A 24,073-nucleotide genomic window follows, 5' to 3' on the forward strand; every position below is an offset into this window, starting at 1 on the left:
AGCAAGAATATTTTAATTATCTGAGCAGGTAAAAGTAAAAGACTAACAAAGGACTTCGGTGCTACAACTCTTATGTCTATAAAGTGCTTCCAAAGGAGTGCAAAAACATCCTATGCTTGGAGCATACAGCATCTAAAATCAGTACTCTTGTCTAGCTAGCCATCAGCAAACATGGGGACAGTTGTGGGACTTAACTGCCACTTATTAAATGTCTTATTCCCAGCTCATTCTATGGGAAGGTCCCACCCAAGACCCTCCCTGAACACATGCAGCAGCCATGTCCTTTCTTTCAAAGCATAGGCTTAGATTATTTATTTTATTTTATTTTATTTTATTTATTATTTATTTTGTGTTGGAGCTTTCCTTTTTATTGCACAGCAGTTTTGTTGCTAGAGCATTCAGCCAGAGGCTCAGGTGTCCTCATCACCCAGCTCCACCGAGCACCCTGGTCACTACACGACAGGCAGAGCAAGCCTGTGCTGCTGGGTAGGAGAGATAAGAAACGACCTCTAGCTGCCTCTGGGAAGGTAGCAGCCCTGCGTCCTGGACCCTGCTTGCAGAAATACTGACAAGTTTTATCCAATCACTCAAGGTGTGCTGTTAAACCAAAGCATTCAGGTGTCCTCAGAAATAGGTAGCTGGGTGAGCTTTCAGAGTTGCAATTTCAGACACAGGAGCCTGAATCTTGCCCAAGCTTTACAATGATGCTTAAATCCTTTATTGGATGTGTCTTGCTCGTTCCTACTCTAGGACCTGAGAGACAATTGCTTGTCAGAGGCATTGAAGCAGATTGGTGGGAGGGCAAAGAAACTCGAATAGCACTAAAAATCAATAATAACTTTTCTTATATTACAAGTTTGTTGCAACACAAAGCCCTGTAATTGGATGCTGCGTGTATCAGTGCTCTCTTTCAAAATTTGGAGGCATGGAGGATCTCTTGGTAAACAGAGCTCTGGGAGATTCGGTGCTAAACTGGCTGTTCTAGAGGAAAGAAAGTTGTGTTTCCCAGAGCACCACCAGGCCCTTCAAGGAAACAACAGCAGCAAGACCATCTAAATGATGTTGTTACAGAAAGAAAAAGAAAAAAAATCCTCTACCATGGTTACACTGTGTCTCAGTGCTCACTCTTTTGTTTCCTTAGAGCTCTACTGCAAAGATCATTTTGCTGCTGGCATGTCACAAATTCCTGTGCTCCCCATTCTTGTGCTCAGGGAACGCAAAGTTTGCCTTTCCTCTCCTTACTGAGTCAAAACCAAACCTTCAGGGAGATGTGCCGGTGCCTCGAGGAAGAAAGGATGACAAGTTCAAAGAAACCTGGAGGAGGGGGAACCTCTTGGCAAAGAGACGCCAGTCGATGCCTGGGAGGAGCTGCAAGAGGCAGCGAGACATTCCTCCTCTCTGCCTCTCACACCTAAACACTCAAGACACTGCATGTGCCACCCGTGGCAACCTGCCTTCACCAAAACCCATTTGCCTTTGCAGCTCTTTAAATATCATTTAAAATTACACAAGATGTCAGGTCAGCCCTCCAAGTTTTTGTGCTGCTCTGAATGCAAGGCAGCCATACAGAGCAAGGCGAGGAGATGCTGCCCGCCAGCCACCACTCTTGGGCACCCCGTGTGCTCCTTGGGTCCCCATGAAAATACAGATATAGGACCTCAAAGGGCTTTCAGTTCTGTCACACACAAAACACAAAAGCTCAGGATTTTACTGTTCTGAAACACTGTTGTGTCATCCTATTTGAAGGCAGAAGTATTCTCTCTCACTTTGCTCCCCTGCTGAAGCAATATCTCTCTGTTAAGTGTGCAGGGTATATCACTGGATTCGCCTTAGGGCAGAAACCGTAGTGACTACATTTCCTGGCTAATGAGCATCTGAGAAAAGGCTATACAAGGAAGAAAAAAAGAAGCAGCAGAAACGCTTTTAGTTAAATATCAGCCGTTTGATCAATTTTATTTAAGCTCAATATGAGCATAAAAACATTAAGGTCCATGCTGCAATTTCCTAAACTATGAGTAGCAGACATGATCTGGGGTGGATGATGCCTCTCCCACTGCCGGTACAGGATCTGCCACTTCTGAACTACCAGCTCACCCACCTGACAACCTGCTAGACAGTTTATAAAAGGTACATTTATTGTGGGGTACATCCTCACTGATACAAATTTACTAGGCTGAGTTTTGCCAGCTGAGGATCTTGCCTTGGAATGATGACAGCAGAGCAGACTGGAGGAATATAAGGAGAAATAAACAGTTGGTGTAACTTCTGCTGTTGTCTTGAAGTGCCTCAATTGAGTTTAATGGTGATTGTTTACAGTACAGAGTGCAATACCAGCCATAAAGTAGGAGAGCAAGTGAGCAGATGACAGAAAGAGAAAGGGATATGAATTTCTTCCTCCCAGAATACGTTGCAGAAACTAAGTATTAATTCTCTAAACTTCTTTCCTTTGAAATACCTCCTTAGATGGATCTGATGATGCTATGATGCTCTATAGTCCAGCATTTACAGAAATAAGCTGGCAGGACTATACTAATATTAGCATTTAGGAGAAATTATCTGGTTGAGTTAGCTTTGGACACGTGCATTCTGTTGAAAAAGCACACGAGGGAATCTTCAACAAGAAATAATCGTTGCAATGAGCACAAAATGCTGAAAGCAAGCACTGTTGATTGCTGGATGCTGACCAATGCATTAGGAATCCCAACTATGAGCTTTCTGTGGATATTTAAACACATCTATTGCTTATATCTTCACGGTTTGCTTAACACTGACCTTCTGATTTCAGCTACTCATAATAACCAGAAGTAATTTGCCAAAGGTAACAACGGTAATGAGTAACAACTGTACTTAGTCTTAGCTCCCATATTGCCACAATAATATAACCATATTAGCATCTGATGGAAGGGAAGATTTCAAGTCCCAGTACAGCGAGATAAATGTTACTAAATGTTAGACTACTGTGAAAGATTCAACAAAACATAATTACTATGATTATAGGATATAAAAAGTAACACCACAAAAGAGCTCACTTAATACAAAGGAGAAGAGGAACAAAAAATACATTTTTTGTCCAGAGGTCCCTTCTACATGATTACAACACATTTAGAAGTTGATAAAAAAGCCAGGTGGTTGTATGCAGAAAAGCAGAGAGAGTTGGGGCTTTCATTGGGCCAGTGGTATGTATCTCTTCACTTCCCTCCCTCTATCTCATTCTACTGGTTTTGTTCTGGCAAGAGTTGGTTTGGTGGGCCATGGCCAACTTGTCCCACCACAAAGGTATTCAGACAATGCATCTTTCACATCAGGAGCTTTGCATGGCCCACGGCAGCACAGAGAAAGAAAAGGTCTTTGAAAGAGTCCCAAGGAAACATAGAAGTAGTGGGAAAACCATGGAGACATAAACTTTCTGCCACAGACTACGCAGAAAGATTCCTTCTTTTCGGTGATGCAGAGACCGCTTTCATTAGATTTTCTGAAACTAGACCAGTGGACTAGCCCCAGGCATACACTGCATACAATATATCATACAGAACAGTAATGTGCACGTCTATATTCAGTTGCACTTTGGGATATCGTTCATCCCACGATACGTGCATACACATCTGCTGCTTGAGGGAGCATCCACTCTTCCTCTTCACAGCGACATCTGTGCCACATCTGTATTTCAGCTTTTGCCTCATTCATGAAACAACATTTGGGACTTTTTGTGAATTGACATGAGTGAATATTTACCGAAATCTCAAAAACTGACAGCCTTTTTTCTCCTGCTAAATTGTGCTGATATTTTCTGCCTCCTACCAGGGAAAAGTAAGTGAACAAATACATTCCTCACAAGTAATGCAAGCATAGCTTGTTAAAAATATTATGTTAATAATATATTAAAAATATTTTAATGACAGATATTGTACAGACATCGTACAGCCACAATGATGTGGTTTTTTTGGTCTTATTTGTTGTTCTTGTCCATTACATTTTTCCTCTCTGCCTCAGTTATGAGTTGCAGTCAGCTCAGACTCTGCTTTGGACAGAATTAAAAACTTGACCCAGAAAGTACTACAAAGGAAAAATGATTGCCAAAATAGTTTGAGGTTCTAAATAATGACTCCCTGAAATAACTTATAAACAGGTCGTAATCTTCTTGTTGTGGGTGAGCCATGTTATTTTTCCACTATGAGGAAACATTTTTTGGCTAGACAAATAATAGTTTGCCCTGCCATTTTGAGAAACTGAAGCACCAAAAAAGAAATAATAAATAAATAAAAATAAAAATATATTGAGCTTTTTTTGTGTTTCAGAGAACTCACATCTGTGTTACTGTAAAGGCATAGATCTGTTGTGCCATTCTCTGACTGAATGCAAGCAGTTTGAATTCAGTGGTGGTACATTAAAGGAATGCATGCAAAGGATGTGGTATTATTGAAGGGAGAAAATTCAGATAAACATATTGAGCCTGTTTTCTTTATCGTGAAGGGCCGAGGAGGAGGATGAAGTGGGTTTAAAGTTACAGAGGCAACCCAATGTGCAGCTAGGACATGTGGGCTTATTTGAACCTCTGCTCTTGCTGGAGCCTTGATGGGAGCGAGGCACTGAGTGATGCCCACAGAAGAGCTCGTCTACACTTTTAGGTACTTAAATAATGTGGATAATCTTAGTCATCATCATCAAAACATCACATTGTATTTACATGCACGGAAGACAACATTTCTATTAAATTCATGCCAGGTACTGAACAAAAGAGAAAAGCAGAAACGAAAACCTACATTTATTATCTTTGTGTATAGTATGCTCTCTGAGGGGTATTTACACAGCATGAGGAATGTCCCAAAAAGAGCCTCATTAGTGGTCTCCCACCTCCTCTGGCTGCAATTTAAGGAAAGACTTCAATCATGACATGTTCACAAAGTGCCAAAGAACACAAAGCCAGAAGTTGTTAAGAAACTCACGGCATATTCATTAGTAGCCCTGAGAGAGATGTGCATTTCTCCAGCAGCCTTTCAGGCAGAAGCATGTATTGATCTCTGCAAGTTGCCTCATTCAGAGAGGCTGCATAGCCACCCTGGTCACATCTTCTGGATGTCCTCGTCTCCTGTGGAAATAACTACACTCCTGAGAGCAGAATGTCCTGTTTTCACCTCCTTCCACCTTCAATCCTCTACAGAATTTACTTTTTGTGTCTGTGCTGACAATCTTGTTACAGCAGCTTCCATATCACCTTCCCACTCTTACTTCCCAACTGGCAAGTCACCAGGGCCCCTTTTTTTTTAAACCTAAATTATAGGCACCAGGAGGAAAAGCAGAGAGATGGTGATGGGTGTCAGGTGAGGGCAGAGGGTATTGGGCAGGGGAGCAGTTTCAGTAGGGTTTGGGGTATCTGAGCTCAGCAGTGCAGTCACCCACCGCTTGCTGTGGGGAGCAAACTGCTAATGAGCTCCCAGTACAATCCTGCTGGGCTTGTAGACTGGAAATGGGGCGTCTTACCACAATGAAATGTGGCAGGACCATTCAGATGCACACATTGTGACTCTGCAACCTTTGCTTTAAGCCAGTTTATTCATTATTTTGCAACTCAGCCACATGCACTGGGACATGACACAGGGAATTTTTTTTACATGTGCAGATGCATTTTAACTTCAGCTTTGCATGGGACAGCAATGCTGATCACTTATACATGACTAATGATCAAATTGGAGGTAAAAGTTTCCGGGTGAAAGTGATAAAAATCAATGAAAAAAAAACCCTTTACAATCATTGCAATTACTTTCTAAATTTGGTTCATAGGTTATAAATTAATGCTTAAGTATATTGGGGGAGTATGTGCCCTTTATTTAAACAGCGATATAGATATCAATTAAAGGACAAATTAGTTATACCTTTTGACTTGTGTGCAAAGAAGAGAATTGCTACAGTATTAAAGACTTTTTAACTAGTGGGTAGTCTTGTAATTAGGGAGCTGTCAGAGCTTGTTATGTTATCTAGCAGCAGTTGGTGTTCAAAATACTTCTTGCCACTCATGATCTGAGTGGGATGTTGTTAATATGCAGCTACAGTCTACGAGAGTTCAAAGGGTAGAATTTAATTACGATACTGTAAATTCTTAATTTTCAATTACTATGACACAAGGGAACTGCCCTTGAGAAAGGGCAGATAAAAGACATTTGGGCATTTACAAATGTATGAATAAATAGGAGGACAAAAAGAAATATTTTTTGTAGGATTGTTATGCTTGCAAATTCTGCAGTTACTTTTTTTTTTTTTTAAATTTATTTTTGCTGTACTTGATTGCAAAACACAATTTTCCTCTGTCAACAGTTATAATGCATCATTTCCGGATATTATCTGGCTCCAGATGGCAGTTTTGAGGCCATCAAAAATAATACTGTGATCTGTAGCATATCATAAGCCATGCACACCTGATGGTCACAAGTGATATCTACAGAAATAAACTCCTTTTCAAGAAAAAAAATCTGATTTGGAAAGAAATTCCCAGCTAGCTACTTTGCTAGTCTCAATTATTCTTGAATTCACAAGATCATCTAGGCTAGTAATACCCAAATTTTGGGGAGCAGCCCTTTCTCTGCCTTCCAGTTTTACCACCAGCCATTACTAACCTCACCACCAAACTCAGCTGGGAGTAGAATAGGAATGCCCCAGCTTCAACACCAGCTGGCTTCCACCTGGAGGCTGTGGACCACAGTGGAAACACTGGATCATAGGAGCCCCTTCCCTCCTGGTGCTCTGTTACTAACTGTAGCTCACTCAGTACCCACATCAAGGCACAGAAGATAACTCTTATGCTAAAGGTTATATTTCATAAGATGGAGTACAAGGAACTCTTCTGAAGTCAACATTAATATGGGAGGCAGAAGAGCAGAGGGAGAAAAATTGCCTGGATAAAATAATTAGGTTAAAAAAGCAATTGATTTCTGCCTTGTGAGCAGTACTTGAGTTCTCTTTAGGAGAGAGAACACCAAACATCATTCCTGTGTAGCCTCTCTCACTGGAGAGCCTTACCCTTGCACTACTCTTCACGACACAGCTCGTTACACATCACTTACCAGTATACCAAAAGCATTTTGTCTGCCTGGTTTTCCCTCCACCATTTTCACAGGTGCCAACACAAATGTTCACCTTAGGGCAGCACAGCTCAAGACAGAATATTAAATATAAACCTCTCTCTCATGCCGATTGTGCAGTGAGAAGCAAAGTTGCTTGCCCTCATCCACATTCAGGGCCACGTACTGTGAAACATGCGGCGAGACAAGGGTGCGAGCTGGGGCTTGCTTGTCACCTTTGCCCAGAGCAGTTTTCCAGTTTCTCTTGTCCAGAAGTCATAAGCAACTCTGAAACAATCCTTAGCAGAAGGATAACTAGCAAATCCTCTCACATGAAAGGGAAATAGGAAACACTCCGTGACCCCAGGACATTTCTTTATCACTGAGGAGCACTGGTGGCTTGCATTTCAGACTTACTGTTGAGTTGCTGCAGCTTAACAAGTTACAGCAGGCTTGCAGAGGTACACCAACTGCCAATGTGCGTGCTTCTTGCCCGTAGCAAATGCCAGCCAGTGCAGCTTCTCTTACACCTTAGGGAAACAGCTTTCAGGACAAGTCACGTTTGCCATGAAGGCTGTAAACAGTTATTCTGGGTTTCTGTTTCAGTGGGAAAACGGCCCCTCGCCTGCAGGATTTGACCTTCTAGACCTGCTGCAGGTTTGTGTTCCTGCTGTTGGTGAAGTTCTCAATACCAGGGCTAAAAGTTTCACAGCTCCCAGTAAAATGGAGTGAGAACAAACTAATGGCAAACTCTGTGTTCCTCTTGGAAACGGCAGGTGATTCTCTTATGATGGTCTTTACGCCAACTTTCACAAACAACCACTGTTCGAGGGACTGCAGCAGAAATTGTATTTGTGGGCGTTTCCTACAAACCTACAAAATTTAGTTTCCGACCAAGCCTACAAAATAAAGAAGAATGCTCCAGGGCCAAAGATCTGAAGAAATCTTTTATTCAAGCTGAATAAATAGCTATAATTGAATCCTGTGAAACAGACTATCTTTGGTGGGGGAAGGGACAGATAGCCATAATCGAAAGTTTACGTAGCGTGAGGCTCCACAGTAGGAAACTGTGCTATTAAAGTATTTTTTCTGATGTATTTTTAAAACATTTATAATTTATATAAAAACACCAGGCGGTACCTTTAAAGTTATTTAGCATGAAAGACCAATAAAAAGCTCCTTAGGTTTTAACAGCGTGATACAATAGCTCTCACAGTATGTATAGTTAGCCAACTCTTATATTCAGTAGTGTAGGAAACAAAAGCACAATGCTTAGTACTCTCTGTTGAATCAGGAAAAAGTCATTTTGCCTCTTACAGTGATTTACATGCATGGCAAGTCAGTCCAAAATGCAGGTGCCTTATCCAAGAAGAGAGGGGAAGCTCAAAAGGTCAGAGGCACCATCACAAGCACTAAATACAAAGCAGTTTCATTAGGTTTTCACGGATACGAGATGCTGAAGGAAATCCCAGCTGAAGCATGTCCTTCAAGTAACACACGTAGCAATACACTAATTTGCTCAGCTATTCAGTGGTGGAGATTGTGTCAGTTTGTTAATAAGGCAATCAGCATGTGAGACATCAACACGAAGAAGTAGGAAAACAACCTGCTTTCAAGATGTAGGTGCACAGAAATAATTTATTTGGGGTCTTTAATTTCCAGTTCTCAGCTCCAACTAGTCTCTTGCATTGGTGGTTTTGTTTATTTCTTTGTTTATTTTCCAGAATGAAAAATAAAACTAAGGCAAAACCTTTAGCCTCAAGTCCCTCTCCGTGATCTCCCACTGCAAGTCAGTGGGAGTCTATAGATATAGCCAAGGGCAGATTATGTCTCTGTGCCTGTGATTAGTGATTTGAGGAGGTAAGAAGAGTAAAGAAAAGAAAAATAGAAACAAAACTTATTTTATGTTGTATGGCTGCTTTTTCACGCTCTGGGCCACTCAGTACCATGGCTCTAACACTGACATGGACCAACCTGCAAACAGGCATGCAGCAGAAGCAAACCACAATTACACTGGCACCCATGGTGCAGGCAAATCTGCTTTTCATTGTTTGTTCTTTCATCAGACTGACAGCCACAGCACCAATGAAATCTAAGCCATTTCCCCCTATTCCTGCTTCTAACAGCTGTATGGTGCGAGTCCTGCATCTCCCAGCACTCAGAAAGGGGACACACTCCAATATTTTGCAGTGACAAATCCAAAGATCAGTTGAAAACCATAGCAGCAGGTGGGAAGGAAGTGCATCGTACCAATGGGCAGGGTACGTAGGTTGTACGAACCAAGGCTCTGGCAGTGCCACGTGTGTTTAGCTCTTGTTGAGAGCACACACCTGCTCCACAACCAGCTTGGCAGCCAGTGGCATCAAGACATGATTTTGATTGCGGGAAAGCTGTGCTGTATTTTAGCTGGGAAGGGGTGAGGAGGGGGGGCGTTTTTCTCCCTCTAAACTCTGATAGTCATTAAAAAAACAAAACAAAAACAAAACAAAACAAAAAGACAACATACACTAACTCTAATGAATGTAATTTAAGCCTTTCAAGGTAGTCTTTCAATAAACTGAAGTATTAATAGATTATTTAATAGCCCCCCACAGTAATCCAGATATGCAAGCTGTATACACTGAGAAGAAACCTGACAGCGGTCAATAAACAACCGAGGCAATACCATCTACTGTTCAGCTTGGTTAATGGTTGGGGCTTGAGAGTGTGTAATGGTAGCTTCATTTTGACAGAGAAGAGCTTCCCACTTCGTCAGAGGCAGACACTTATTGTCAGAGGCAAAAGTCACAGAACAAAGTTTTAAGGTGCGAGAACATGACTTTGTTATGATCACAGAAGAAATAAGTGTTGGAAAATCCTGTCTGCTCCCAGATCCCTAGGCTGTCTGGGGCTGGGTTGGCCCATGATATAATAAAGCCACCTTAGTCATCTCCAAACATCAAACTTATGCCACAGTGCCTGTACCAGACTGCCATAAATCCAGCCGGTTGGAGTGCCCTGCCACTGGACAGATCTACCAAGAGCGTGTTACCCAAACACAGACTGAAATTTCTCAGGGCAAACCTGCTGGTCCATGGTCACCCTCAGGATCTTCCTGGTGTCTCAGGATCTTCCTGTGGAAGAACAGCAGTCTGGACAGGAGAGTTCACAGCTCACCTGTGTCGATAACCCTCCCAGCACAAGTAAGCAAAGCAGCGTGTAAGAGTCAGGTACATGCAGTGATCTGCTCTCTCATAAAGGGAATTTACCCAGAATGCATTTCTAATGTTTGTGCACTTGTACTGACTCAAAAACTATGAGAAAAGTTAGTAATACCTTTGTACTGTGTTCAAAGAACAAGTAGTTGTTGTTTGTTTTTTTTTTTTTTAAAAAAAAAAAAACTTTACATCCCAACATTGCACCTCTACTTCACATTAGAAGTAATACCAGAGGAGCTAAGTGCTTTACACTGTAAATACAACAAAATTGAAATAACATTTCTCTACAATGGAATAGCTCATCATCAAGGCCAAGTTCTCCATTGATTTACATTCCACGTAGCCTCAGGAATACTGCACGGGTTGTAATTCAGTGTAGAGCACCATCCTTTGAGTCTAAATCTCCCCAGCCATTCAGAAGTCATGTTAATATGTTGCTACAGCTGTAGTGTACATGAAGCGACTGCCGGTCTGGGCTGCTACAATCAATGGTATTGAAAGAGAGAGCTGTGGTTAGCTACTTTATTGATCATGTTAGAGTGATAAACAATTACAACTACCAACGCAGTATCATTGCACAGGACACTAAGTGAAAGATTCCCATGTCTTTAAGGTTGCATTTTTTATAGTTGATTATGTCTTTGCTCAAATTATCGAGTTTTATTTAATCTGTTTTTCTACTCTCCCTAAATGATAAAAGCACCAGCGTGTGGAGGACAAACATGTCCTTTAAATCAGTGCAGTGAAGCTGCACTCAGGTGGGGAAGAAAAAAAAAAAAAAAAAAAAAAAAAAGCCTTGCCGAGTTGCAACTTCTCTGCTCCTCAATAACTTTCATCACCTCTGAGCTGGGTGCCAGGTTGTTTTTGCTTTAACCAATGGCACTGCGTGCTCGACACTCCTGTGGGCTCCTGCTTGGGGCAAGCCTGGTGACAGAGGGGCAGAAACAACACTAGAGAGTTGGGAAACTGCAGCCTGAATTAATGTGATGAAGTCAGCAAAACCAGCTCACTTCTGTGGAGGCACCTAGTGTGCAACAAACACTGCCGGAATAGAGCACACCTTTCAAAGTTGTTCTAAGTGAAGCAAATACAATTTTGAGTGCCTATAGGAAAAAAAGCCATTACAAAGATGTGCCTCATTTTCTCAAAGACATACTTTTGAGGCTAATTTACACACTTGAACATCTAGGAATTTCTTCATCTTACCAAAAGGCAGATGAAATCCACTTCAGCGTAAAGATGGAGAAAACGTTGGCTTGTGCCATTATAGGCAATATAGTGACATATATGAAGAGTGAGGAAAAGAAGTTTCTCCTGTTTTTTTTTTCTTTAATCTGCATGCCATTTCTGCATTCTATATTCCAAATAATAGCTCTGCAAATCTGGCTTGCTGAGTCCTGATACAGCAGTGCAGCCGTACCTTATGTGGTTAGCAGGGCTGCAGAACAGGACCTGCTCTTTCCAATTCCCTGCACTGATGTTCAGCTGTCTGTGCTGGACGCTTCTTCCAGACACCCAGTTATCAGATATATTTTCCATTACATGCTTTGAGCCAAAAAAGTGGAGACAAATGGCTTTCTTCAGTTGGTGCAGAACAGCCAATTCATTCATTTTTTTCAACATAAAATTATCAATGATGGGATCAAACCAAGTGGAGGCACACCAGAAGCACTCAAGGTGACAAATTTCAAATGAAAGATGGATGCCACTGCCCCTGAAAGTGGCTCTCCTGCTACCAGCAGGACTTGCCCAGGACACATTTTTTTTTAGGGTCTCCTGTGCAGAAGCGTCTCTGCGTAAGCATTTCCCAGAGAAGTTTTACTGAGGTACGTCTACATCAGTAATTCCTCTCATGTGATTCATTGGAGCTGCTGCTGCCACGGTAGGGCTGGGGGTACATCTCGGCTTTTGAAAACGTAAGATCTCTTTTTTCTTTAGTAATAATAGCACCGCTGACTGAATAAAGAAATGGGAATTAGGCCTCTTAGGCTCCCACATTTAAAAGCGGCCAAGTAGCATGCATATTTGCCCATCAGGTGGTAAGCACTGTGTGGGAGCCTTGCGCACAAATCTTATTAAATAACCTGTGGGATGCATGCCAAAAGCCCATGCACCTCTTTAAATAAACGTAGCATGAACATTTATTTACCGTGTTCATTTTCTGTGTCAATCAGCTTTCTGAAAAAAATAATAAAGAAGTCAAATTGACAGTCTCCATAACGCCTCAGCGCAGAAACACTGAACTACTAGATTGTTGTCTCCAGCCTCTTTCTATACGGTTTTTGATAAAATTTGGCATCTAGTCTAGTTATACAGTGTGAAGTGTTTATCCACACATGAATCAAATGCAAAGGCTGATTAAAAAAATAAAATAAAACAATCAAAAGTCCCTTTACATTGCAGTGTAGAAACAACCAAGCAGAAGAAGGCACCAACCCAAACAGAAACAACCCCTGAAACATTTTGGAAGGCAGACTGATTTTCATAAACTCATTAAAACAATTCCCAATTAGGCATAAAATAGAAGAGTCAAGATTCACATTGTGAAGAAAAAAAAACAGTGTCTCCATCCTCATGGCTGATTTATGTTGTGATTTGCCTGAACTTTAAAAATAAAACACCACACCATCCTCCCTCCCTTGCCCCCATTTTAAAATATTGCTTTCCAAAGCAATCAAGAATACCTCCTGGAAGAACCAAATCAAACTATATCTTGTCCTTGAGGATATTAGCTGAGAAACGATTTTTTGCAAGCTACACTGGAAGGCATACATTGATCTGATGACAGCTTTTGAATCTTTAGCTAGAGGTGAACTTTGGCTTTTTTTTTTTTTCCAGAATGTCAGTATGTCTGTTTCTGTGAAAGCCGTTACTTTTTTTTTTTTTAAACAGAGAAATATATCAATGAATAATTACCTTGCTATAGAATAGCATATGATTTTAAAGAAATAAATAATAGTGGGTTACATTTTTTTTTAATTTGCCTTTTTTTTTTTTTTTTAGGGAAATGCAAATCTTTTTGTTTTTCTTTTCCTCTTCTTATTTTATTTTATTTATTTATCTTAAAACAATTGCCAGCATTTTCCTCACACTTTAGTCCAGGCACATGAAACAATTCAAAACTGTATGCAGAAACAAAGAAGAAATGGAGAATATAAAGTCTAATAAGTGGTTATTTAACTCACGTGACAATGAAGGGTGGGATACTTTGGGGAAGAGGAAAACAAAAATCATTTAAGAGTTGAACAAGAAAACTTCATGTCCTCTAGACGCTTGTGAGAACAAAGTCTGCTGTGAGCAACCCTGAGTTTATGTCCTGCAAGGGAGAACTTCTCCATAACTCTCTTATGGCTCCCAGCAGCTTCCACTATCTGTGGTTTTAGTATTCAATGAAATCTAATAAGGCCCTAAAAATAATAATTCACTACTGGGAGATCAATTTGATACCATCAAGAAAGATAAAATAACTCTTAAATATGTAAATAATTCCCAAAGAATAGAAAACTTCAGTGCTCAGCCCCTCCATCAAAGTCTGTTGATGTCAATTAGAAGACTTCACTTTTGTTGAAACCTCTAACTTAGTATGTTGTAAAGACTCAAAGAAAATGGTGAAAGTGGCTAAAACCTGCCTTTTCTCCTATTCTGTGTCACCTCCGTATTCAGGTACCAAAATCAAAAAGATCTATGCTAAGAAGCTAAAAATGCAGCCTAAAAGAAGGCATCTCCTCGTTCTTGCACCTCTCAGGCAGATTTCAAAGGACCTTACAGATGAAATCCAGGATATACTTGGAATCCACACAGCATTGAGCGGTTTAAGTAAAAGAATATCTATGGCACAATTTCTCTTAAATAGAACTCACATCTGTCAAATCTGTACTGTAATCAATACTCTTATGACTGTAGCTGCAAGTTGCTGAAGAAACACAGCAGCTATCTTTTAAACTGATATCAGCTAGATATAATGGGATATTGGAATTAACATTAGCTCAGTCAAGCATGACAGCTTGGTGTAGTGACTAAGTGTCAGCTATTTTGGAAGTTTACATCTCTTTTAATTACCACGATTACCCAACTGACTGGTTTTCTGCTCATATAACTCCTGGAGGCTACGAACGAGCAACAGGACATAATACGTCAGCAGAGTTTTCTGCTGAATTGTAAGGATCAGATGTTGATCCTTATCAAACTCTCGTCCCTCTGTTAAAAATAACATTGCAGATAGCCTTACCACTGCTTGGAATGGGGAGATAAACTTTATTTTTGCCCTCTTACTAAATATAACTGCTGTTCTAGACATTGATCATTGGGGAAACTTGATAGATCAAGCAGCTTCTTTACTGAAAGGCCTCTCATGTATCCCACCAAGTTCAAGGGTGTTGAAAGTCTGTTTGCTTTTTCCTAATTAAGGTTTCCCTCTTTTGTCTCCAGGCTAATGTGGCTCTTTAAACCAAATCTTGTGGGTTACATATTATGCACAAGGACCACTTCTTCTCCTCTTTAAGTATGGAGAGACTGGAAATACAAACCTAACTTTTAATGAGTTCTGTTTTCAACTATAACACCTTTCACTTTGCCAGCTCAAAACTACCAAAAGCCAAAATTCCATCTGAGAGACTACCGGGTGAACATGCCTGTACACAAAACCTTTGACTTGAGTCAGTGCCAGACCTGCACAAGGCAAACAGGGTTCACTGGGACTCACCGAGAGCTGTCTCCCGGACTAGAGGAAACCCCTGACTTGTGACCGCTGAATTAAGCTCTTCCACTTGCTGAGAGAGAGCTTGTTGCGGTAGGATTCACTGCCAGGGTGGGACATCTCTACACCATCTCTCCTCTCTGTACTTTGGCTTTCCTACTCTTCACCCCCGCTTCTGTGGATTGCATCCCAATTGTACTCCTCCTTAGTACATTTTTGAAGCAAGTATCACAAGAGCCATGAAGATACGTTTTCCTAATGAAGGTAATTATCATTGCATTTTAATGTACTGTAACACGGAGCCATGGTTCAGTAGCTTTATTTTAGAGCTACTGTTATAATAGAGAGCTTTAGATCTATCATGAAATACATCTGTAACTAACCTTTGGTGCTGCATGCCAGCATTTTCTCATCCTAAACACTAATGAGGTGTGCTCTGGCCTGCCTGCCACAAGTGTCTGAGGCTCTTCTAATGAGTCTACAGGTACAAAAAAAGAAATAACTATCAAGTCACTTTGGCCTCTTTTTATATACAGTGCCATCTAATAACTCTAATTGTGACAGAACATTGCCTCCTAGAGATTGATATCACTACATTCAAAATAATCAAATCGGAGCACAGCAAAGGACAGTGGAGCTCAGAGAAAAACAAGATTAGCTCTAGATATGGCCAACTATCAGAACCATAATACTGTTATAAATCCCATTTCTTTCAATATACCTGACATAGTATACACAGATAGCAAGTAGCACTAAAATACCACATACAGGTTCATTATTTTCCTTGGCACACACACACTTGCTGTATGGTGCTGTGAGGAGGGGAGGAAAAGGGAAGAGGGCATTTTGGGAATGGTGAAGAAGAACCAGAGATGGGCAGCTCACCCATCTTTTTTCAATAAGAAAAATCCCCATTTTGGACATGCACAAGAAACCGATAGCAACCCCCAGCTTGCCTCCAAAGCCTCTGAGCCTCACCAAGGCTTAAAAATCCTTCTCCAGCCTCTCAAGGCCTGGGAAAGGCAGCTGAGCCTTGTTAGCAAAGTGGCTAGGCAGAATAGGTAAACTTCAGTTATCCCAAAAGCCAATTAAGAGGACTTGCAGGGCAAATCTGGCTGGCCAGCAACAGAAAAGATTGGCAGCCTTGGTTTGGGAGGAAGGAGCCAAGGTAGCTGGGATAATTACCAAGGCTGTGCGAGTACATGATGCTCTCTAGGTCTCAGTGACGAGCAGGCAGGCAAGCAAGACACCGCACAGCAGGAGATGCAGGGTGGAAATGCTGTTAATCTGAGACTGCAAATAAATCCAAGGCTGAGCAGAGCTCCCCTCTGGATTGCCTGGGCCCTGTGTGAAGTGTGTTGTTTTTGCTGTGCCGGCTTGACCCCTCCAGCAATCCTGCTATTAGACAGCAGAAACATTAGGCGTGTCACTGTGCCTCCTGCCCAGATCTCTGCTTTTGCTGAGAAGCAGCTTTTGTGCATAAATAAATAAGTGTGGAGAATCTGGGATGGAAGACTCCAAGAGTGAGATGAAACTTTAAAACAAAGGCTGTGAAAAACCCAAACTGGAAGCAGTTTAACTACCAGCACTAGAGCTGGTGGAGGTAGCTGATAGAGCAAGGGAGAGAAAAGAGCATGATGCATAAATCGTGGGGCCTCGGGTCAGTCGGAGGGGAATGGGTAAGAAATCTCCTTTATTCTTTATTGTGATTTCCCCTGCAGGAAGAAGGAGCTCTCCAAGTGAAGAAGTCATCAATGCAAGCTGAATTTTATGTCGACTACAAAACTCCTTTCCTATTAACCCTTCCTCTGAGAATCACCATCAGGCTCTTCCTGCACAACACAAAATCCCTCTCGTACCAGAAAATCTTCTTCATAAAAATTGCCCTGTCATTCAGTTGCATTTTCCAAGGCATGAGCCAGGTAGTTTCCATCGCTTCCTGCGGGAGCCTTATCTCACCCCCCCAATCAATCACTTTCCAAAGAAAGCCTTCCTATTTCTCCATCTCTCAAGGCAGGCAGAGCTGACTGCAGTAAAGAAGCATAGGTACAACAAATCTATAAAGAGAGGGGCTACACAACTCAGAAATGTTAAGCATTATTAATGCATTAGAGATGTAACATGGTAGCTATTCTTGCTGTTACACTCTTCAAAATCGAATCTCACCTTCAACACAATTCCTAGCATCTGCCCAGAGAAGCTGAGATTGTCAGCTGAGATTGTGAGACTGTCTTGGCCGCATAAAGGAAAATGCTGCTTTTCCATTGTGATTCTACTCACAACTACCAATGCCATATTAAAATAATTTGCCCCTGACTTTCACAATATTCTGAAGGGGACAACATTTTAAGATGTGACATCCTTCTCCAACAGCGAGTGCAGTTAGAGGAGTTTTCTAATGGCCCTTGCAAAGTAATAGCTCTGCAACTTGAAAGAATAAATATGAAAAAGCTGCTTTTATTAAGATCCTTGTTTTCATTAATGTCTGTATGTTGGACGTGGATATCATCCTGTGGATATTGGTGGCAGAGAACTGGGTACTAGAGCACTCAAAGCATCTCCTCTTGGTGATTTACTTTTCTGTAAATACTCTTCATTTATTTTACGTAAGAATGGAAAAAAAAAGTGAGGAAAAGAACATTTTGATGTATGCTGTTTTTTTCAAGCTTGGGTGTAATGTGTCTCTGGCAAAGATAATCTGTCAGTATTTAGAGAATAAACTCCATGAGACACCTAGATGTTTCCGCTTCAATCTGTTGAGGAAATCTACTGAAAGACACTTGGGAGCCCTATCCAAAAGAAGACTTCTGGAGATCACAAAGAGCCATTTTTTTGAAAGTTTCCATGCCAACAAAGCTGCTCTTTGTGCACAGAGCAGGGACAGTCACCGGCAGACCACTGCTGGCAAAGCTCCCCGGTGGCCTCCCTGCACCTTCCTTGAGCGTTCCCACTACGATTTTATTTTCTTCATCTAGATCAAAGTTCTGAATCCCCTCACAAGTCATAAAAACATAAACATTCACAACAAAAGCATGCACCAGCCATCTCAGAAATGGCAGACATCAAGCACAAGGAGTTATTTTTCTCACATCTGTAGAACTTCTTAAGTAGCCCAGCAGTATAATTTAAAGAAAATTCTCATTCAATTCTCTGTAACTTCAGGCTTGTCCTTGACTCATACTGTAGGAAGATATTCTTTTAGTAATTTTACAATTTTGTAATTTATTCTCAGAGCTGCTCAAGTACAACCCCACTTTTGGCAAGAATCCTTTGTAGATGAGTTTAAATGTCAGTGACTGTGCTACAAAAGAGCACCCCCTACCTCTTGATTCCACTTCAGCAAGGCAATAGATTCCCTTTTGCTTTAAGTTAATGTGGTTTTGCAGATACTGACCATATTTAGAACTGTGAATAATTTGTATGAGCATTTGTTCAATAAGTGCATCTTCTCCCATTCCCAAGATTGGTATCTGTCTCCCCAGCACTGCAGCTCGAATATTTTTTTTTTGGCAAAAAATAGTTACAGCTGAACTTATGGTTTTGACAGAAATATACCTAGAATATCAACACATCAAAGCTCTCAGTTTGAATTTGGTGAAGCTATCACATTTTTCCTCCTTGCTTTTTATGAAAGAATTCTTTGAGAACCGTGTCCCAAGGAAACTTCTGTGGTATTGTGACTAAATTTTCATACCATTTGTAATTAGTGTAAGCATGGAGGTCTGGTGAGAACAGTGTCCACTCATAAAAGCCATAGGGGACTAACAGACCTTGCTGGCAGAAAACATATGATGGCAAAGTCAGAATATGCTGAGAGGGCCACATTTTCTTGCCCCTCAACCCAGCCATTAACAGAGCACATCTGGGCAGGGTATGGCCCCAGCCGGGGACACATTTAGCTGTCACATGCCCAGTCGCAATGATTATAACGAGTAAAAATCTCCATTTCCTCAGTTCCTAGCTAGCTGAGTGTCTCTGAGGCCACAGAACAACCAGGGGCAACTTGGAGCCGCCCCTTCAGATGCTCTAATTGAAATCAAGGCTGGAGCAGATGGGGCTTGCGAGCCTGAGACCTGTAATCGGCTCCCTGGTACCCCTCCTCTGCACCGAGCAGATCTTGAGTCTGGGCCAATGTACACTGCACTTGGAAGGGTGCTTGAAGTAGCTTAATTAGGGAGATGCATCACAAAAGCTGCTGTCATACAAAATAAATCATTTACTAGCATAATGTATAGAAACAATTCAATTGGTTTCAATATTTCCAAGTCCAATGCACCCTGTAGAGCTAAGGAGAATGCTTACAGCTTCTTAAGAAAGAAAAGCAACAATGAAAATGATGAGAAAAGAGCCTGAGACACCAAAAATCAAGCAATTAAAAGTACCTAATATCATATTCATGCTTTCATGTATCAGATGCTCCCAAACTGTTCTTGCTGCATGCCTGCATTCATTACAGTGTGTAAAGCTGTGAGTGATAGTCATGGTCTTAAGTTAAATTATCCCACATCAAAAATCAGTCTCTGCACTTCTACCTCAATCTTGTCATGCTGGCAGGTTCCAGAGTTGGCCACTTCCCTTATTATAATCCTTATCTTTAGTGCTCCTCTCCCTTCCCCCCTCTCTCCATTTAAAAAAAAAAAAAAAAATGCATTGTACTGCAAAACATGGTAAAGGATTTTAGGAAGAAGGGAAAATCCTCACTGCAGCAATCTCTTCTCATATCCACGCACCTATTTAGAAAGTCAGGGTGCCCAGTCTACCAGGTAGCATTTTCCTCCCATACATTTTACATTTACCTCCCCAGAGGTGACCCTTCTGAGATGCCACCTCTCTGACATGAGCGCACTGTAATTAGCAGCGGGGTCATGGAGGAGCACGCAGCTGACTGCACAGCGGGGTGCAATGCCAAAGTCTGTGTTCAGAAGTGACCCGGGACCTCTCGTTTCAGCTGATGCAAATGGGAAGCACCAGGATTCCCCTCAGATGCTCTGGGAATGCCACCTGGCAGAAAGGGAGCTTGTCTAAGCTAATTGCTAGAAGAGTAGGGCAAGTAAATGAGTCATGGCAGCAGAAATCCCAACAAATGATGGTTGTCTTCTTCGCCACATCAAAACCTGGCATATCCTTTTGGAAAAAACAAAACCATTTTCCTTTCTTTGCCGTTAATAAAAATCATGTTGGAAACATCAGCACAAGCTTACAGAAATGTGACAAAGTTTAGATATGGGAGTTGGTTGGTTTTTTATTTGTTTGTTTTGGAAAAGCTATTCAAACCTGCTAAATAATCTTTAATCAATAGAATGTTTTACACTTTTTTGTGTGTGTGCGTGCAAATTGTTTAAAGATAAGAGGCTTTTAAAACTACATTTATGTTAATCCCAGTCCTATGATACCTCTTTAAAGTTCAGAGCACTGGCTATGCATTCAAGTACTTCATTACAGAGAAATGTACATCAGCTGGATAATCAAAATGTTATCATATTGACATACAGACGTTACCAGGAAATGAAGATCAAGTACACATTTTCTACAAATACAATAAACATTAGGGGAGGCTATAATTTTAAATGAACTGGAGAGTTAAATAGCATTAGCACAGTGGCAAAAAAAAAGCTACTTGTTAATATTCCAAGAAAGAATAGGTGGAATTTCAAGGTTTTGTGTGGACCTGAGATCCTTCCCACTGAAGTCAATGGCAGACTTCAAGAGGAGCAAGCTTAGACCAACAAGACAATTGCTTTGAAAAGCAATGGGTTTCTTGCCTCAAAGGTTAAAAAATCAGAAGCTCTGAAGGATCATTTTTCAGCTGAAATCTTTGAAATGGAATAATCCCTGAAATGCGTGATTGTGCTTTTCCCTGCACTTGTAAGAAATCTGTAACACTAAAACCAAGAGACCATTCCTGCACCAAAATTAAATCAAATGAGATTTCTCAATGTGCAAATGTCTGTTCCTGAAGGAAAGACGGACCATGAAGTTTCACATATGACTTTCAAATTGTCGCCCTTTGCAGGGAATACATATTTTAAGTGCTTTGCCCAGGCACCTCCATGACTCAGGAGCTTTCCTGTAGTGGAAAAAAATTGGCAACTCCTCTGAGTGATTTCTGCTCAGCAGTGACCAGGCTCAGCTCTTTCCTTACTCCAGTTTTAGGGCAAGAAGGCTCTGTAACTCAGGGCATTCAAACTGAGTGTCTCAACTTTCACATTGGAGTTTGTCTCTCATAAGGCATTTCACTGCACTTACAGGGCGTGCTGATCTCCATGGAAATAAATAGGATTTTTCATCAAGGACAGGTAGTACCCCAAAAAGTATTTTGATACACTTATAGGAACAGGAAAAGAATGAGCTGAGAATAGACATCATATAATTATACAGAACGGATCAAGAGACTCTGTTGTACATCTAATTGTTCCTCTGTTTATGACAAATTTCTACACGATTGAAAAAAAAAAAAAAGTAAAGTTTTTCAATAGAACTGTAGCAAGCCATTAAACCCCACAGCCTGTGAAGGTTTGAAATGTACCTAATGTGCAGTATCGAGGGTATTTTAGGTCTCTCTTCATGTCACATCAAGCCGTCAATTTTTTTATTGATGCATTACATTCCTGGGGCTGGGATGGCAGAAGCTGCAGGGAGGTCTCTGAGGTGCAGGTCTGGGTAAAACAGAGCATTGTGTCATGAGATATTTATCAAGTGATAATGTGAACAACCAAAAAAGAGATGAGGTGGGGACAAAGGCTTCTCCAGCTGGGAAGTTACTGAGCAGTTGGAGCCTGGGAACAGATAGCTTAGTGGCAGCTGGCTGTCCCCAACTCCCTGAAAAATTAATCATTGCAGATAAATGCATAAAAAGACAACACCTTGGGCTCGATCTGTTTCCCACTGAAGTTGGTGGCAAAATTCCTGTGTCTTATTTCTACTCATCACCCAATCTGTGACATGAAACCAAGATGTGCTCGCAGCAGTGCCGGTGTTGGGTTAGAACGTGTGCTGCCACCACGGGTTTGCCCAGAACTGCCTGCCGGGACAGTCCACAGGACCCAGGTCCTAAAGACTGCAGCCCTTGCAAATACGCCTTGCCTTAGACACAGTCATTCTATGAATATTTGTATTGATAAACCCATCTTGCAGAAATATTCATAGAAAATGAATAGAACAAGTGGAACACAGAATGGCCAAAGGAAATTAATTTACATGTGTGATGGAATTAATATTCCCAGGAGACACTGAACAATTGAACTAACTCCAGTTATCATATCTCTCTCGGTGTTTTCAACATTGGCATTACACCTGGAAAAAAATTCTACATCCAGCAGAATGGCACATGCTTAGAGGACTGATAACAAAACCCAGTTAGATATCTTCTACGTTGATAAAACTAGGTGTTGCAATTGCAGCATAAATACCCATACTGTGTGAAGTTAGCAAATTCCCACTTCATGCCATATGTTCGCATCACAAAGTTGATATAAGTAACTTTGCAGTCTATATAGGACAATGCTACTCTTTTTTTTTTTCTCTTAATGAAAAAGGGAACATTTAGCAACATGCAGCTCTGTAATTACTGACTGCTGGTAGCTGATAAAACTTCTGTGGTGACATTTCTATGGTGTAGACTTCACATTTATTGTGCAAGATTCTTTGTTTTTCTTAAACAAACAAACAAACAAAAACCCCACATGGTTGCAAAGACAGCTCCTGACAACAGCATGGGCAACCACAGGAAACAGCTCTGGGAAGAGCAGTATGGGCTGATCCAGCCGACAAGGCTACATCAGAGGTGTTCCCACCTCTTGCTGCCCTGTAATTTGCCCTGTCCCTTCCCCAAGCCTGCCACTTCCCTTCTTCCCACACCTGCTACACCAAAAACAACCACATTCAGGAGCAAGAAGCCTTTCTAGATGTGCAGCCACATTGGCAGGGAGAGAGCTTCACAACAGTAGCAACATACTAGTTAGAGGCATAAGTTATGTGAATGGCTTTTTAAGCTTAGAAATAACCACTATATTTGATTATCAGATAAAAACCTGGTTTTGGAAGGAATAATTTTTCCTTGTACATGCAGCAGTGACACCCAGCACCTGCTGAAGTCAGGCAGACTTTGCCACTGACTCAGTAGTCCAGGGTTTCCCTCTGTGTATACAGCAGACCATAAACATTTCATAAATGATTGCAATCAAATCCAAATAAATATATTTAATAGACCAATCTTCTCAAGATTGATTCTGAAGAAGCTCCATAAAGAGATACGTGCTTGTACATATAAAATAAAGTAGAAAAACAGGCTTTTTTCCTTCATGTTTTAAATTACTGAATTCTTCAGACTGGTGCCTTTGATTTTAATCTAAGAGGCTGAATTTGCAGATTGCCTAAAGATAAATGAATATTCGTCATCCGTCCCACCATCATTTTTCTAATGTATTGCTTCTCCTTTTGGCAAAGCTGCCAAGATTTGAGTATAGCTTTTATCTCCTGTTGTAAAACCAAATTTGTTTTGAATGACAAGTAATTCATTACGGAATATATTTTTTTTCTACCTTTCCATGCCCAAGCCATCTTTTTAATGGTTTCAGAGCATTGTTCTAACCAAAGTATCAAATCCACTCTCCTATTTATTGCACCATGCAGTTTTGTGTTTTGTTCTGGCAAGCTTCCCACTGAATTAATTTGACATTCACTGATCAATCAAACTGTCTCATTACTACTTTCTGCCTGCCTTGTCATCATAGTCCACTGTTGACAAGAGTAAGAAATGAACATCCACAAGGTCACCTTCCAAAAATCTTCTGTTTTATTGTAGCACTACCACTAAGCCCTGGGGTTATCTGCAATTTTCCTGTATGTATCTCCCTTTCTTTTACATGGGTAGTGAATTATTTGACGTAGGCTCATGCAGTTCACAGATGGAGTGACTCCAGCAGAGTTATTTAAGCAGTGGCCTTAGTAATTACACTGAGTGTTCGCATAAGGAGGATTGTTTTATTTCAAAAGCCACATAAATGACAGGCCAAGTGGATCAGTTAGAGAAAAATATTCAGAAAGGGATACTGGGGAAAAATGACAAAAACCTCAGTGTGGTATTACTTATATTCATTATGCAGAGGTTCACAAGAAAGCCACTTTCC

At 41.0% G+C, this 24,073-nt stretch overlaps 1 protein-coding gene across 1 annotated transcript in view; it reads right to left on the minus strand.

Annotated features, from left to right (window-relative positions):
• The window catches only part of TAFA1 (TAFA chemokine like family member 1), a 317,847-nt gene that overhangs the window by 84,815 nt on the left and 208,959 nt on the right, over nucleotides 1-24,073 (minus strand). The window lies entirely within an intron of this gene.

This window comes from Cygnus atratus, chromosome 10, assembly GCF_013377495.2.
Source record: "Cygnus atratus isolate AKBS03 ecotype Queensland, Australia chromosome 10, CAtr_DNAZoo_HiC_assembly, whole genome shotgun sequence".
Taxonomy (NCBI): Eukaryota; Metazoa; Chordata; class Aves; order Anseriformes; family Anatidae; genus Cygnus; species Cygnus atratus.